We start from the raw sequence: 15,906 nt of genomic DNA, 5'->3' as shown, positions 1-15,906 counted from the left end.
GAGCTGAAACCAAGAATCTGATGCTCAACCAACTGAGCCATCCAGGCACCTCCCTTTGTAAAATATTCTTAAAACTGTGGATCAGAATATACACTGTTATATCTTTTCTTTCTTCTTACAAATGTCCTTTCTTATATATATTTTACTATCTATATGTTTTACAGAATACTTAAAATGGAGATTTTCAGAAAAGATTATATGGCAAATTCTTATAGTAAACTCCTTTATCCTTTCCAGAGATTTAGTAGTGCTAAATAAGATATGTTTTTAAAATTAAGTAAGAATGGGATGCCTGGGTGGCTCAGTCAGCTAAATGTCTGCCTTCAGCTCAGGTCATGATCCCAGGGTCCTGGGATCCAGTCCCAGATTGGGCTTCTTGCTCAATGGGGAGTCTGCTCTCCCTCTGCCTGCTGTTCCCTCTGTTTGTGCTCTCTTTCTCTCTCTGACAAATTAATAAATAAACGTTTCAAAAAAATAAAATTAAGTGACTACAGTCAAACTAAAAAAAATTAAAAGGCAAATTTTTCATTTTAGCAAAAAAGAAACAGAATTGTGGAGTTTTAAACAGGTGTGGATGGAGTTGGTTGACGCTGAAGACCTTTGGGATACCAAATCTGGAAACAGACAAGACACCAAGAATTAAAGGTAGAAACTGAGATAACCTGGGGAGCGTATCCATTTGCTAAGGCTGCCATAGCAAAGTACCACAAATTGGGGGGTTTAAATGACAGAAATATATTGTGTCACATTTTTGATGGCTAGCTGTCTGAGATTAAGGTGTCTGTTGGGCCATGCTTCCTCTGAAGGTGCCAGGGAAGGATCTCTTCTAAGTGTGCCTCCTAACTTGTCATACTTTGCTGGCAATATCTGGTGTTTGCTGGCTTGTAGAAGCATCATGCCAGTCTCCACCTTCATCATCACATGAATTTCCCTATATGGGTGTCTTTCTCTTCATAAAGCACTCTTTTCATAAAGATACCAGTCATGTTGGATTAGATGCCCATCCTACTCCAGTATGACCTCATCTTGGCTTGACTAATTACATCTGCAATGACTCTATCACATTCTGAGTTACTGAAGGTTAGGATGTCAACACATAAATTTTAGGGAGACACAACTCAACCTTTAACACTAGGGTATCAAGGCAGAGGGTCTAACCCACTGAGCCACCCAGGTGCCCCTTGAATAAGTTTGCTCAAGATTCTCAAAAGAAAAAGAAAGGAATTCTAAAAGAAAATAGTGAAACCCAAACTGGCAGATGTGAATCCAAAAAAAGAAGTCATAATATAAGTCGTAGAAATAGTGGATATAGTCATAGATATACTTAAGAATCAAAAGATAGTGATAAAGACTTCATTTTGCACATAATTAAATTACATGATGAGATGAAACATATGAAAGAATATCATATATATAATCATATATATAATCACACACATATATATGTTATATTAAAAATTTCAAAAATATACATATTAGGAGAAATGATAGAGAAGTAATGTTTGAAGAGATGATGACTAAAAAATTGTTTTTCTAGAATTAGAGAAAAATATACAATTTGATTTACATTATAGTGAAGCTTCAGAACTTCAAGGGTAAGGAGAGAATTCTAAAAGCAACAAGATAAAAAAGACAGATTACCCAAAATGACAGATGATTTGTCATAGTACAGTCTAGAAGAAAATAGAGCAAGATCTTCAAAATGGTGAAGAATATACAGTCAATCTTCATTATTTGTGAATTCACCTACTCACTAAAGTTTATTTTTAACCCCCAAATCAATACTCAGTGCTTTCATATTCACTTTTGGACATGAACAGAGTCACCCAATGCACATGTTCCCACCTGAGGTTAAACAAAGCAACATTTTGCCTTCTTGTTTTAGCTTTCATACTGTAAACTAGTGTTCTTTTTTCGCAGCCTATGTAATGCCTTTTTTTTATATATATATATTTGTGGTTTCTGTTCACGATTGTGCTATTTAAAATGATCCATGTATATATATAACATAAGTATATTAAATATAGTGTTTTAAATATAAACCTACACAAAACAACATTATATATTGATAGGTTGGTGAAAATGTTGTGACCAGAGGCTTACAGAAACCTAATCCTATATTCCTCCTTGGAATACTAATTAAATCTCATCTAGGAAACCCAAAGAAACTGTATTCTTCATATACTTATATAGGTCATCACATCTTTAACAAGAAACCAAACCAGGGACACCTGGGTGGCTCAGTTGGTTGAGTGTCTGACTCTTGATTTCAACTCAGGTCATGATCTCAGGGTCAAGAGGTAGGGAGTCCTACATCGGACTCCATGCTCAGTGGGGAGTCTGCTTGAGATTTTTTCCTTCTTCCTGTGCCCCTCTCCTTGTTCATGCTCATTCTCTTTCTCTCTCTAAATAAATAAACTCTTTAAAAAAAAAAAAAAAAAGGAAAGAAACTAAACCAAAGAATAGCTTATCACGGGGACACTATATTAATCTGCTTGTGTTGTCTACTGTTCAAGTCTTTTTGGATTCAGATTTTTCTCCCTACATTGTCCTATGTGTACTGAAGAACTCATCTATTTAAAAAAAAAAAAAGTCTCATTTTTTTTTCATTGACCTCGGGCAGGCATCATTTTTTAAAATTATTGTTTCAAGATTTTTATGTACTTGAAATTTCAAAGAAATTATCTTAATAGAAAACATTTGCCATATTTCTTTTAGGCTGTTTATGCCTTCACTGGTTTTTGTTTTTTGTTTTTTGTTTTTTTTACTTCCATATAGAATTAAGACTTCTGCAAAACCCAGAGAGAGGACATTTGTTTAGCTGCTAACAAGAAGCAGCTGTTTTCCATGGGAGATCAATCATTATTTTCTGTATTTCTTACTCAATAACCTTATTTTTAACATGTGTCATGTCCTGCTGAGGGAATGTTCAGGGGGCCTGTCATGTAACAGAACCGGACACAGCTTGAATTTTAAAACAGCAGACCTTCAACTGAAAAAAAAAGAGTCTAACATTTTCTTCTTTAATGATTTTACTATTATAATAATAATGGGTTTTACAGATACAAATAGAATGTAGATGGAACTCTACTTGTTGGAAGGAAATTCTGTGTGTTAAGTGGGGAGAGGGCAGACTTCAGGAGAAGGTCTAAGTTTTCTTTTTTTACTTCAAGCTCTTCAGTTGTTATTGCTTCTGTGTTCTCCTCACATAATTCTTTCACCTTTATCAACATCTTTTAGAGCCCCAGGGGTCTCTACCTTCTCAAAAGCAGAATAACGGAAGGATATGATATCGCTGATTTAATTCCTAGTATTACTGGAAGTAAACTCTCATGGAGACTTTTATTTAATTTTTATTGGTTTGTCTTTGGTTAAAGGGATTTCAGACATTCTGAGGTAGGAGAGAGAGAGAATCTGGAAGAATCCTCCTGAAACCCCTTAATAATAATGAAAATAGTAAAAATAATATTAGAAGCTAACATTTACTGACTTCTCACTATGTACCAGGATCTATGCTGTCGACTACTTTAATCCTCAAGACAATCCTATGCGTGAGGCCTTATTCTGAAACTCCATTTTTACACATAATAAAAGTTTCTTCAGTTTAGGTACCCAGCAGCCTCAGCATCATCCTGGAGGTTGTTGGAAATGTAAATTTTTGGGCCCCAGTTAAAATCTGTTTTAACAAATCCTCCAGGTAAATTGAATACGATAAAGGTTGAGAACCATGGCTCTGAACTCTGTCTTTTCAGTGGAACTTCACATAGGATCTTTATTGCTTTGATTAGAGAGCAGAGGGCTGTGCCATGTTTGTTTGTGTTCCAGACCCTAAAAATGTGCTTGCTTCAGGCTCGTGGGTGGGTCAGTCAGTTAAGTGTCCAACTCTTGGTGTTGGCTCAGGTCATGATCTCAGGGTCACACATGGAATCTGCATAAGATTCCTTCCCTCTCCCTCCCCCTCCCCCTCTGCTCTTCCTCCCAGTCATTTGTGCTATCTCTGGAATAAATAAATAAATAAATAAATAAATAAATAAATAAATATCTTTTTAAAAAATGTGCTTGATTCATGAGAGGTGTTCAGTAAAGGCACAATGTGTAGCTGTGAATAAATGACTTATTTTGTGTAGCTCTGTTGAGGATAACAAGGTGATCCGATAATCCACAAACCCTCTTTAACCAGGTCTGTTTTCTTTTTGGTGGGAAGATCCGTAATTTACTTCCAGCATACATTAGACTATGGAGAGACCAGGTCCAGTGTGCAGTCACGAGGTGTTCACTTAGGAAGCGAAGCATTCTTCTTCAGACTTCCGCATCTGGGCAGGGCGTCTGATTCATTGTGTTCTTATTTCCACAGGATGGGAATAGGAAGTGGAGGGAAAAAGGTACTCTGGGTATTTGGGGAGTCAGAAATAAGAGTAACAATGCAGACATGTTGTGAACGCATAAAACAAATAAACATCAAAACCTGAGATACTTATCTAAAGCAACATGAGCCACCTTATAAATCAGGTGATAATTAATAAAATAATTTATGCAGATAGCTATTAAAGATAGTGAGGGGCGCCTGGGTGGTTCAGTCAGTTAAACATCTGCCTTCAGCTCAGGTCATGATCCCGGGATCCTGGGATTGAGCCCCACATCGAACTCCCTGCTCAGCAGAAAGTCTGCTTTTCCTTGTCCTTCTGCCCCTTTCCTGCTTGTGCTCTTTCTCTCTCTCAAATAAATAAATAAAATCTTAAAAAAAAAAAAAAAAAAAGGTGTTGAGTGTAGTATTGTGACCAGAGCACTAGAATCAGAATGAGCAGATCAGGACTTCAGTCTCCAGTCTACATTACTTGCCATTTGCTAATGGATGGATGATTTAAGTTCCTCAAGCCTCTGTTTGTTTGTTTCTTTCTTTCTTCCTTTCTTTCTCTCTTTTTTTTTTTTTTTAAAGAATTTATTTATTTATTTGTCAGACAGAGAGAGAGAGAGAGTGCACAAGCAGGCAGAGGCAGAGAGAGAAACAGGCTCCCTGCAGAGCAAGGAGCCTGATGCGGGTCTCGATCCCAGGACCCTAGGATCATGACCTGAGCCGAAGACAGCGGCCTAACCAACTGAGCCACGCAGGTGTTCCAAGCCTCTGTTTCTTCATCTGTAAAAAAATTCTACTTAACTTTTAAGTTTATTAAGAGATTCAGAAAGCATACACAGGTTTTTATAGGTCTTTCTGCTATAACATGAGATCCTAAAATAATCATACCTCTAAAAGTAATGCAACTATAAAAATATGAAGGGCATACTACTAAAAGCAAATGCAACTTTATAACCAAAGCTTTATCTAAAACAATCATGCTAATAAAAATACTACTGTGGTTCAAAAGACAAATTAAAATCATTAAAAAGAAATTCTGTAGTAAATATAGGACCTTACCTTAGCAAGGTATGTGTGTGTGAGACAGAGACAGAGAAAGCAGGAAAGAATACAGCTTGATAGAGAGTAAGAAAAGGTTGGAGCTTTTGAATTAGACGACCAGTCTAAGTACACCAAGCACATATGCCTCTAAAAGCAAGCATGTGTGGGACGCCTAGCTGGCTTAGTTGGTTAAGCGGCTGCCTTCAGCTCAGGTCATGATCCTAGTGTCCTGGGATTGAGTCCCACATCGGGCTCCTTGCTCAGCAGGGAGCTTGCTTCTCTCTCTGTCTCTTCCTGCCACTCTGTCTGCATGTGCTCGCTCTCTCTCTCTGACAAATAAATAAATAAAATCTTTAAAAATAAAACAAATAAAAGCAAGCATGTGTGGGGCACCTGGGTGGTTCAGTCAGTTAAGCATGTGACTTTGGTTCAGGTCATGATCTCAGGGACTGAGCCCTGTGTTGGGCTCCCTGCTCAGTGGGGAGTCTGCTTGTCCCTCTCCCCCTGCTAGGATTTCTCTGTCTCTTTCAAATAAATAAATATAATCTTAAAGAAAAAAAAAGAGCAAGCATGTGGCCAACCCAAGTTGAGAGGAAAAATATGGAGTGAGTAGGCATTGTTTTTAGTTCCATAATTTGCAACACTTTGTGTATTTCAGGTATATAGTATACATTTAGCAGCTGGTATGTGGTGAGACCACCCCCCCCCAAAAAAAAACCCCAAAAAACAAAAAACAAAAAAATGAAAAACTAATATGCTGGAAAAAATTAGACTCTGAACCAGTGCATTAAATTGATCTAATTCCCTTATTTACCAACATTCTTATCAGCTAATTCTCATTCTAGGAACACTTGTAACAAAATAGGCTTCATTGGAAAGTATTGTAAAGCATGGTAAAAGTAGGCTAGTTTTATTAGCATTGTTTTATCTGGATTTATAAATAAAGACCTGAAATAATCAAAATTACCAGTGTAATCACGTTTTCTATGAATTTTTCATTAACTCTTTGACAACATGCAAATGGTAGGGTGCTGAGTGACTTACGGAATATTAGCCAACCATGTGTGGTCTTTGAATTCTATCCTGAGTGATTAGGATGTATTTTGGAGAATGCAATCAGTTAATGTACTTTCGTTTATAAAAGTTCTACAGCAATACCAAGATAATCTCAGTATCTCCAGCAATTAGTCATTTGGAATAAGCAAGACTTCTACAGGTATTTTTATGTTTAGGTACAAACTCTTTTTTTTAATTAAATGAAAACTTTTCAAAACTCAAATTACTGGAAATAAAAATAATGCATTGCAATAGTAATGACAGTAATGCATTTCCTGTTGCTATGGCCTTGGAATTCAAGAAAGTAAGAAAGGACTTCTCCACCTGATTCTTTGTCCCATCTGCCCTCCCCTCCCTGAATGCAGGCACCCCCTTCCCTGGGTTTTGGGCCCTCTTGCTTCATAAAGTAGTTGCCACACTACATGCTTTCTAAGTGTCCATACCTGAAAGAAATTTTATTGGACTCCAAAGTTTGGAAAGGATTCAGGACAACATTGAAAAGGGGGAAGAGGCAGGAGCAGCCTGAGAAGGATGTGGGGGAGAAGTTGCTGGGGACTTGGGGAGGAGATGGATGTGTTGATGATGTCTCTGGTGAGAGCCACTTCATGCCCCATGACTGCAGGATGTCTAGGAACATGTTGGAGCCAGAAGAAAATGGCCTCTAGGTGCAAAGGCTCCCAGTCTTAACAAAAGGGCCCACCCCATTCCCAAACATGGCACATGAGTGGCCAAGATGCTATCTCCCAGAGCTCTTGAGAGCCCTGCCTCTGAGTGGTTGCTGGGTACCAGAGGGTGGGGCCGTTTCCCAGAACTTATGCTGCCCTGAGGAGAAGCCTCTTTCTCCAATGAAAGGATTGAGAAAGAATTTCTTGCCTGATAGAGATCAGTGCAGATTTTATTTCGTTTAACAAAGCGAGTAAAAATGGACAGATACTGTGTCTTGTGGTGGAATAAAGTAAATACCTAACACAAATGAAAAACACCCCTCCTTGGATTCTTCACCAGTGCGTGGATTGACTTAACTTTGCCTCTCTGTGAATGTAACTTATGTACACATATATTTACTTTTACAAAAAAAAAAAACCCAAACTTTTTATGAGTATTGGGTCTGCTTTTTATAGTTATTCTATGTCTTCATCAGTTTTACTACATGTCTCTCTGATTTCTGGTCTGTTCCTCTCAGTTAGCTATGGACTTTTAGACAATAAAGTTCATTAGAAGTATAAACAACAGACTGGAATATTAAGCAGTAATTTTGAAAATATATTACAAGTTGAGAAAATGTTTATGATGCACTGTTCAGTGAAAAAAGCAGAATACAGATATATTCAGCATGATTTGAATTTTATATTAAAAAGAAAATGCAGCAGATAACTAGAACCACAGGGTTAAAATAGAATTAGGAAACTAATTAGCTGGTGATGGGGCTGTGCCAGTTTCAGATACAGGTATTGGCATGAGATGGAGAACTTTGCTCCCCTTCCCCACTCCTTCTTGGGGAGAAAAAAAATGGGAGAGAAAGTTTCCTGCAAGAATATCTTGAAGGAAGATCCAAGGAAATGAGGGAATGACTTGGGGTTCACCTACTACCTGAAACATAGATATATATACAAAGAGATTGAAAAATAAATAAAGCAGATATTGAAGTACACTTTGATACAGATAGGGATATGGGGTCTGGGAAAGAAATTCATTAAGATAGAAGTACAGATACAATAGTCATGTGAGACTATAAAGAAATACACCAGAATGTTACCATTCTCTTTCCCAATAGTAGTTTTATAGGATATTTAATTTCCTTTTAAAAAATTCTTTTCTGTAATGTCCACCTTGTCAACAATAATAGTGTATTACTTTTGTCATCCTAAAAATATAGTTAAATGTTTATGCATGAGATAAGCTTGAGTAGGCACAGAGTAAGGTCCTATTTCTTTAGATAAAGAAGATTGTGTAAAGCTCTAGGTTTTAAAATTCTGATTTTTATTTTTCGAAGAGAAGGTTCTACTGTGTCACCCTTGATAATGGTAATAGTCCCGGTTGATGCACAATGACATATGCATTAAATGTATTTTTTGCTTTTCACTAATGGGGGGCATAGGGTTACTTATATTTTTTTCTTTTATTATCAAAATATACCTGTTTATGAAAGCTGCTTAAGGGTACAAAATAGTAAGTAGCCTTTTTACAATAATTTCTTGTGAGTAATTCTTTTAGGTTTCATACTGGAATCCAACCTGTCATCATGAGCTTCTTTGCTCCTCTGTTTTCTCATTGAGCTCATTGACAGACATGTTTTATTTATTTATTTTTTTAAAGATTTTATTTATTTATTTGACAGACAGAGATCACAAGTAGGCAGAGAGGCAGGCAGAGAGAGAGAGAGAGAGAGAGAGAGAGGGGGAAGCAGGCTTCCTGCGGAGCAGAGAGCCCGATGCGGGGCTCGATCCCAGGACCCTGAGATCATGACCCGAGCCGAAGGCAGCAGCCCAACCCACTGAGCCACCCCGGCGCCCCTACAGACATGTTTTAAAAGAGTAGGTAAAATTTAGAATGAGTATTACCAACGACATCAGAAAGAATCATGTCAACTAGAAACCAGCCCTACATTTATCAGCCAAAGTAGTTTTGTCTTTCATTTTATGGGGGAGGTGGGAATAGAAGAGAAGAAAAGAAAATTAACCCTTTCTGCAGTCCCTTAACATTTCTGGAAACGAGTACATAAAGTTTTATTATCTCCATCCTTTAGGGATGTTGTCAGAGTTTTTAATAAAGTATTCTAAGACGTTTGTATAAGATGCTAATGAGCATGCTCAACTGTATTCACTGGATTGCCAACAATTTGCTTCTCCCTTTCTATGTTCAGAAATGTTTTTAAGAGCAATTGCTGCATTACTCCTTTTTTCCTCATATTAATTGAGAAGGAGTTATGTTTAAGGTCTTGAACATTGTGAGTTTGGTATGAGGAAATAAACAAGAGATTTTTAATATGCAAGTTGCTTCTAATTGAAAGAAAAACCTTTCAAAAATTGGTAATAAAAAGATTCAGTATATTACTTTCAAGATGACATTTAGATAATGTGTGATTTAAATTTGAAAGATGTGCATTAAATTTCTGTGAAAATATTCATGAGAGTATTAGACATACATTTTGATGTAAGAATATTTAAAGTATTCTGAAATATTTTTCTGGGCTCAAATATATTTCTGAACAATTAAATTTGTTAAGCCCTATTATTAGATTTTTAATAAAGAAAATGGCACCAAATATTCAAATTTTCTTTCAAATAATATATTTTAAAAATAAATCTTTAATATCCTTATTCTATATTTTTTGTACTTTTACCAAATGGTATTATTCTTATTTCAATAATTTTTGAGGCAGTCTTGTATACATTGTGTTCAGAGTTGATTACAATTAAAGTTAAACTTTTCTAATGGTTGATTTACATAAAACAATTACCAGGTATTTGTAGTAAGTCAAAATAATGGTGATTGTAATAAAGAAAACAATAGAGTTCCTTTCTCTTTGGAATGTAAATTAATAACTAGATGAAATTAAGAAAAGTATCCCTCCGTTATATGACTTTCTATTAAACTAGAAGAATCACATCTTTAGTTCAATGTGTATTCAGAGTTTATAATATTTTTGGATTCCCTCTTCAAAAAAAGACTTTTCTTAAGAAAGTTTTAATACGCTGCATTTTAAGTATCTTGGCTGTGGAAGCTAAGTCTCAATGTTTTGTATCCTCCAAATAACCTCACACAGCACTACTACTAATAACTATTGAGTGAACCAGAGATTTCTGTTACTACTATGTTCAAAAGCATATTAAAAAATCTAGTTTTCAGTGTTACTTATGTCTATTAAAAATAGTCTTTTCTAGAGCTGTGTGGATGGCTCAGTCAGTTAGGTTAAGCACTTGCCTTCAGCTCACGTCATGTCTCAGTGTCCTGGGATCCAGAGCCCCATGTCAGCCTCCCTGCTTTTCCCCGCTTCCCTCCGCTTGCTTCTCCACCCCCAGCTCACTCTCTCATGCATGCTTTCTCTTTCAAATAAATAAATAAAATCTTTAAAATAATAATAATAATCTTTCCTAGATATATAAAACAATATATATGTCTTTTAGTTAAGACTTTATCACTTTTTTGCTATGTTTTATCTTTAGTTCCAATGTCTGTGGGGCTTTGCTCAGGTTCTTAAATGCAGACTTCCACTTTAATGACCTTGGTACTCATTTTCAAATGTTTATCAGTTTCCATTTAACAAACATCTAGTTTTTTATTACACTTGCATCTCTCTTTATTATAAATATATTTTGTTTTCACCTCATGAGATCCTTGCAAAGGAAACAATAGGTTTCCCTAATAAACTCCTTCTTAAAAATTATAATAAAATGTTTCATCAAAATATGACGTGTTTGGAAGTACATTAAATGTTCATAGAAACATGAAAATAAAAATTATTTCCAACATTAATATTTTTACCATATTTTTCTTGAAGAATTTTTTTCTTGTGAATTATTCTGTTTCCAATTTGATTTCTGGCCTGGTTTTTCAATAAACTGTCACCAGATAGGTTCCCAGGAGCAGATTCAGAGGGAGATTAATGTGCACGAATTTTTCTTTTCTTTTCTTTTCTTTTTTAATTAGAGAGAGAGAGAGAGTAAAAGACAAGAGTACAAGCTGGAGGGAGAGGCAGAGGGAGAGGAAGAAGCAAACTGCCTAGTGAGCAAGGACCCCAGTGTGAGGCCTGATCTCAGGACCCTGATCATGACCTGAGCTGAAGGCAGATGCTTAACTGACTGAGCAACCCAGGTGCCCCTGTGTGCATGAATTTTATTAGAGGGCACTTTTAGGTTCCATAACTGTGGAAAGGAAAGGAAGGAAACAGGAAGAAAATGAGCTGGGACATAGTCACATAAAACTGTGTTGGATCTCATAGGAAGTTCTGAAGCTGAGATGGCCCTTTAAAGTTTGCTGACTTGGGGCCAGGGTCGGGGCTTTTTCACTCTGCATTTCCCAGTCATTGGATTAGGTTGGCCCCAAAAGGAGTCACATCCTTGGATAAAGAAGCTGTCTTCCACAGAGGCAGTTTCCCAATGGGGTGACAGCTGAAGGCTGTCTACTGGCAGGACTGCTGGCACCTGGGGTCTGAGTCCTTCATTCCTGAAGAGGGATCTGGGCAGCATAGCAGTGTCCACCACACTTGTGGATCACAAGCAGAGTTGGACATGTGCACCGACTTTACATCAAGCTGTTTCGAGCTGGGGCACACTCTTAGCCCTGGCACACAAAATCATGGAGCAGATGCTGCTTTCTTCTCTTACCTCTTTGCCTCCCTGACATTTTAGCTTTCTTTGCATATTTAGAAGACCAACCCATGGTGTGCTTTGTTTTCTGAGCTTTTGTGTATGAAAAACCAACATGAAGATTGCAGATAGATTTAACTGACAATGTGTCTGTTATATTGTTCCCTATGTGTAGTTCCTCCAAAATATTTGGTAGATCTCAGTATAGCTTTTCTTTTGACCTTGTTTAATTTGAACGGACACTTTTAATTAAAGCCTGCAAAATTTCTAAATGTGCCATATGGTTTGCATAAAAGATTCAGAATAGAAGGAAGGGTAATTATTGTCTGTGGAATAGCTAAAAGAATGTTCAACTCGCCAACTATCAAATATAATTCAGATGTAAAAGACAAACTGAAGGAACAGTAATCATTCCATTTTCTGGCCTTTTAATTTTCTGTAGAATTTGTGGCTAAACCCTTAATAAAGTAGTAGAGAGTCACCCCCCCACACACATACAACATACAAGTTAAATGTTTTATCATGATCAGATGTAGCTTACTCTGCCATGTATATGTAGCAACTAGTTGGGAATACATTAAGCCTTGAAAGAAGAGCATTTGCTCTCTGATTATATCAAAATTTTGAAAAATCTTAAATGTGTGGCAAATATTGATGCTCTTTTCCTTAAGTTCAAATTTTGAAATGCCAGCAATAGATTTTGCTTGTAATCTAGCTTAAGTTAATGAAGAAATTAAAGGAAACCCTAAGAAAGCTATAGTTGTAATTATGATATTATATTTAGAATATGAAAGATGTTCAGTCTTTAATAAATAGAGATTAGAGGCCAGGTGCCATTGGGGATTTCAGTTACCAGTTTTGGAGACATCATACATGCAATTTAAAAAATATATAGAAATGATTCATTCTTATCATAATATGTATAAATAATAAAAAGAAAGTGAAATCTCTCTTTAGTAGTTCTTCCTACCCTTCATCCTGAAGCTTACTTTTAGATTTTACCATTGGTCTGTGTATATTCTTAGTGGTCTTCTTATAAGCGTTTATTAAAAACAAAGACATATATGCATTTGCATAAAAATCTGTGTATATATTCAAAGATCCTAAAAATTTGCATAAATGTATATGCATATATATATATGCACTATATGCAAATATCTTTATCGACCCATGTATATTCAGGAACTTTCTTGCTTACTTACCATTATGACAGACTATTTTTATGCCAGCACATTTAAATAGACTTATTATTTAAAAACTGTTGCATAGTATTCCACTAGGGTTGCCTTAGCTATTTCACTTAACCAGTTTGAAGCATGTAATAAGTGTTCTTTGAAGATATTTTTGATTTATTACAGTTCATTTATTTTATTAAATAGGTGGACCGTTTTGAATTATTTTATTTCCTTCAAGATAAAATTATTATCTTATTTTCTTTTTTTTTGATGTTTCAATTTTGCAATACTTAAAATAATTTATTTAGATATTTTTTTAGACCAGGATATTAATTGTAAAATAAATCTATTATACTTTAAAAATACTTCTAAATCCTTCTCTTCCGTATGTTCCTTTTTTCTGGAACTGCCTCTTTTGTGCTTTTTTCTTTTTTGAGAATGTAAGTTCCTCTACAGCATTATGTAATATGTAATAACAAATGTCAGATTCTTCATAAGTACATGCAATACTCTAAATTAAAGTCTACCTCCAAATAAAGTTTATATTTGGGGTTAAACTTTCCATTTTTGAGACATGCATTATAAAACCCTGACCTACTACAGCACATTCTTCCAATTTCTAATCAATGTCCATTCAACCAGAGCAATAACTGCTTCATAAGCTAAATTAGAGTGCCTTCTTATAGCTGATAATTCTTGGTACAGCCTCTTGAGCATCAAGTACGAATTTCAAGAGAATCCGTCCCTAGACACATTCAGCGTTATCAGGCTGAATCCAGACAGTTTTTGCTTCCTTTTGAATGTTACTAGCCTGTACTTTCCATCTCTTTCATTTATGCTCCCTTTGTGAATCCACAAAATCACTTTCAGAACACTAGTGGAAGAAAGAGCACAGGGGCAGAAAGCATGTTTTCATTACTAAAGCACTTCAGCCCCTACACATTTCTCTTTCTTGTTCAATTCTCATTGAGAACCTCATCTGTGTCTTATTTGCCTGTAGTCAGACACTCAAATGATAAACCTGAAACTGTATTTTCCTTATACCATCACATCAGGTGCTAGCAGAGTTTTCTCCCTTTTAAAATCAGATCCACTCTCTAAAATGAATGACTTAAATATAACACTATTTTGTGACACTTACTGGAATGTTTCTAACATTGGTCAACTATATTCTTAGCATGATTCTTTTTTATTGAAGATTTGTCTTTTGATAAATGAATTGTTTTATTAAATCTCTTTTAATGTTAAACAAATTATCTTGTTTCTACAAGAGTACTTAATGTATGTTATCATTCATTTATTTAATTAATAAATCTCTCTTGGCTATCTACTATGCCCAAGATATTATGCTAAGCACAAGGGGTCATGACTATAGGGAGTATTGTATGAAGGAGAAAGAACACTAGATTTAGCATTAGAACTTATAGGTGTAAGTTCTGGCTTTGCCATCTAGTTGCTCTCAGACCTTGGCCAAATTACTTAGCCTATTTCAGCTTCATTTTCTAAACACGCCTCTAGTGGGGCCAATAATATATTTTTCATGGGATTCACAGGACTTAAATAAATGCTAAGTTACTTTATCTTCGATTAATGCAAACGATAGCTATGAAAAATTATCCATGTCTTCCAGCCTCAATGAGCTTATATTTTAATGCAGAATACAAAAGTATTCTTCTGGCCGATGGTTACCTGGGATTGCCTAGGAGCCAAAGAAAACAGCATGTCATGTTCCTAGAACTTTGGACCTTTCTGTAGATGTCAATAATATTGACAATCACCCCTCTCAGTTCCTCTCAGTTCTTTCTCCTACATTGCATTCACTGTCCTGGCACTTAAATGGCTGTCTCTCCTGTCCCTAAGTACTTCCTCCCAGTCCTGGACATTTTCCAAGGCAGGGTATGTTCAGAAGAGAAAAGGGCAGGAAAAAAAAAATATATATATAATATATTATATAATTAATATAATATAATATATAACATATAATACTATATACCATTAAATATATATTATATATCATATGATATATATATAAATTATATATAATTATATAATAATATAATCATTATATTATAATAATATATAAAAATTATATAATTATATAAATATTTATATAATAAATAAATAAATATATATATTTTGTAGTTTTCCAGGGAACTAAATCATTTCCAGTTGTAGGAATCAAGGAATTATTTTTGAAGGATGAAGAATTTCAGCCAGGACTTGGAGGATGGTAGTATTTCAGCCTGGGGGAAATGAAGACGTCACTCTCAGTTCAGGGATCAGAATAATCTGGGAGCTAGGAAGCTAAGTAGAAGTTAGCATGGAACTAGCAAGGAGCCTCTACAATACTAAGTGATACAATATGGTAAGGGCCTTGAAGACGTAAAACAAAGTAATGAGTTATAAGTCTAGAAAGGAGAGCTTTAGTTACAGGGCAGCTGAGCTAGACTCAGATGTCAGGAGGTCGCAGTCCATCCTGTAAGTATTAGGACCACATTGAAAATTTTGGAAATTGCCATTATACTATTAACTCCCAGCAAATAACCAGTAACTTTCAGAGATTAGTTTATAAAACTCTCTTACATAAGGGATAATTTTTAAGGATTACTTTTTGAGGGAATAGCAGAAGTACAGTTCTGCCGGTACATCTAATTTATATGACTAAACTGAATATTTTGCCTCAGTCTAAAGGACTGCATTTGAGTTGTCTCATTGATTCTGAGATTCCTGAAGGACTTTTTCCTAAATCAAATAGTACTCCAGAGAAATCTCTTTTAGGAAAAAGGCAAGGTTGATGCCAAAGGAGAATCACAGTCTTCGCCCTCAAAAGCATACACTACTTAGAGGCCCAGAAAATGGAGTATTTGAACTGCAGCTATGTTAAGACTTCTGCTGGTTATTCTGTTTACTCCTGTTTGGTGAGCAATCAGGTAGAGGACAGAAAATGCCCAGGACTGGGAAGGAGTTCTCA

General features: G+C 35.7%; 1 long non-coding RNA gene across 4 annotated transcripts in view; it reads left to right on the top strand.

Annotated features, from left to right (window-relative positions):
• The window catches only part of LOC132010096 (uncharacterized), a 103,466-nt gene that overhangs the window by 29,935 nt on the left and 57,625 nt on the right, over positions 1–15,906 (top strand). Inside the window, exon 1 of one of the 4 annotated variants that reach the window (XR_009402158.1) lies at positions 537–645. The exons of the other annotated variants lie outside the window; for them this stretch is intronic. This is a non-coding gene — a long non-coding RNA (uncharacterized LOC132010096). Of the gene's footprint in view, positions 1–536; positions 646–15,906 lie in introns of those variants that run through there. 4 annotated transcript variants of the gene reach the window in all.

This window comes from Mustela nigripes, chromosome 2 (assembly GCF_022355385.1).
Source record: "Mustela nigripes isolate SB6536 chromosome 2, MUSNIG.SB6536, whole genome shotgun sequence".
Taxonomy (NCBI): domain Eukaryota; kingdom Metazoa; phylum Chordata; class Mammalia; order Carnivora; family Mustelidae; genus Mustela; species Mustela nigripes.
Note: the sequence above shows the minus strand (reverse complement) of the source record. Positions and strands in the feature narration are given on the sequence as shown.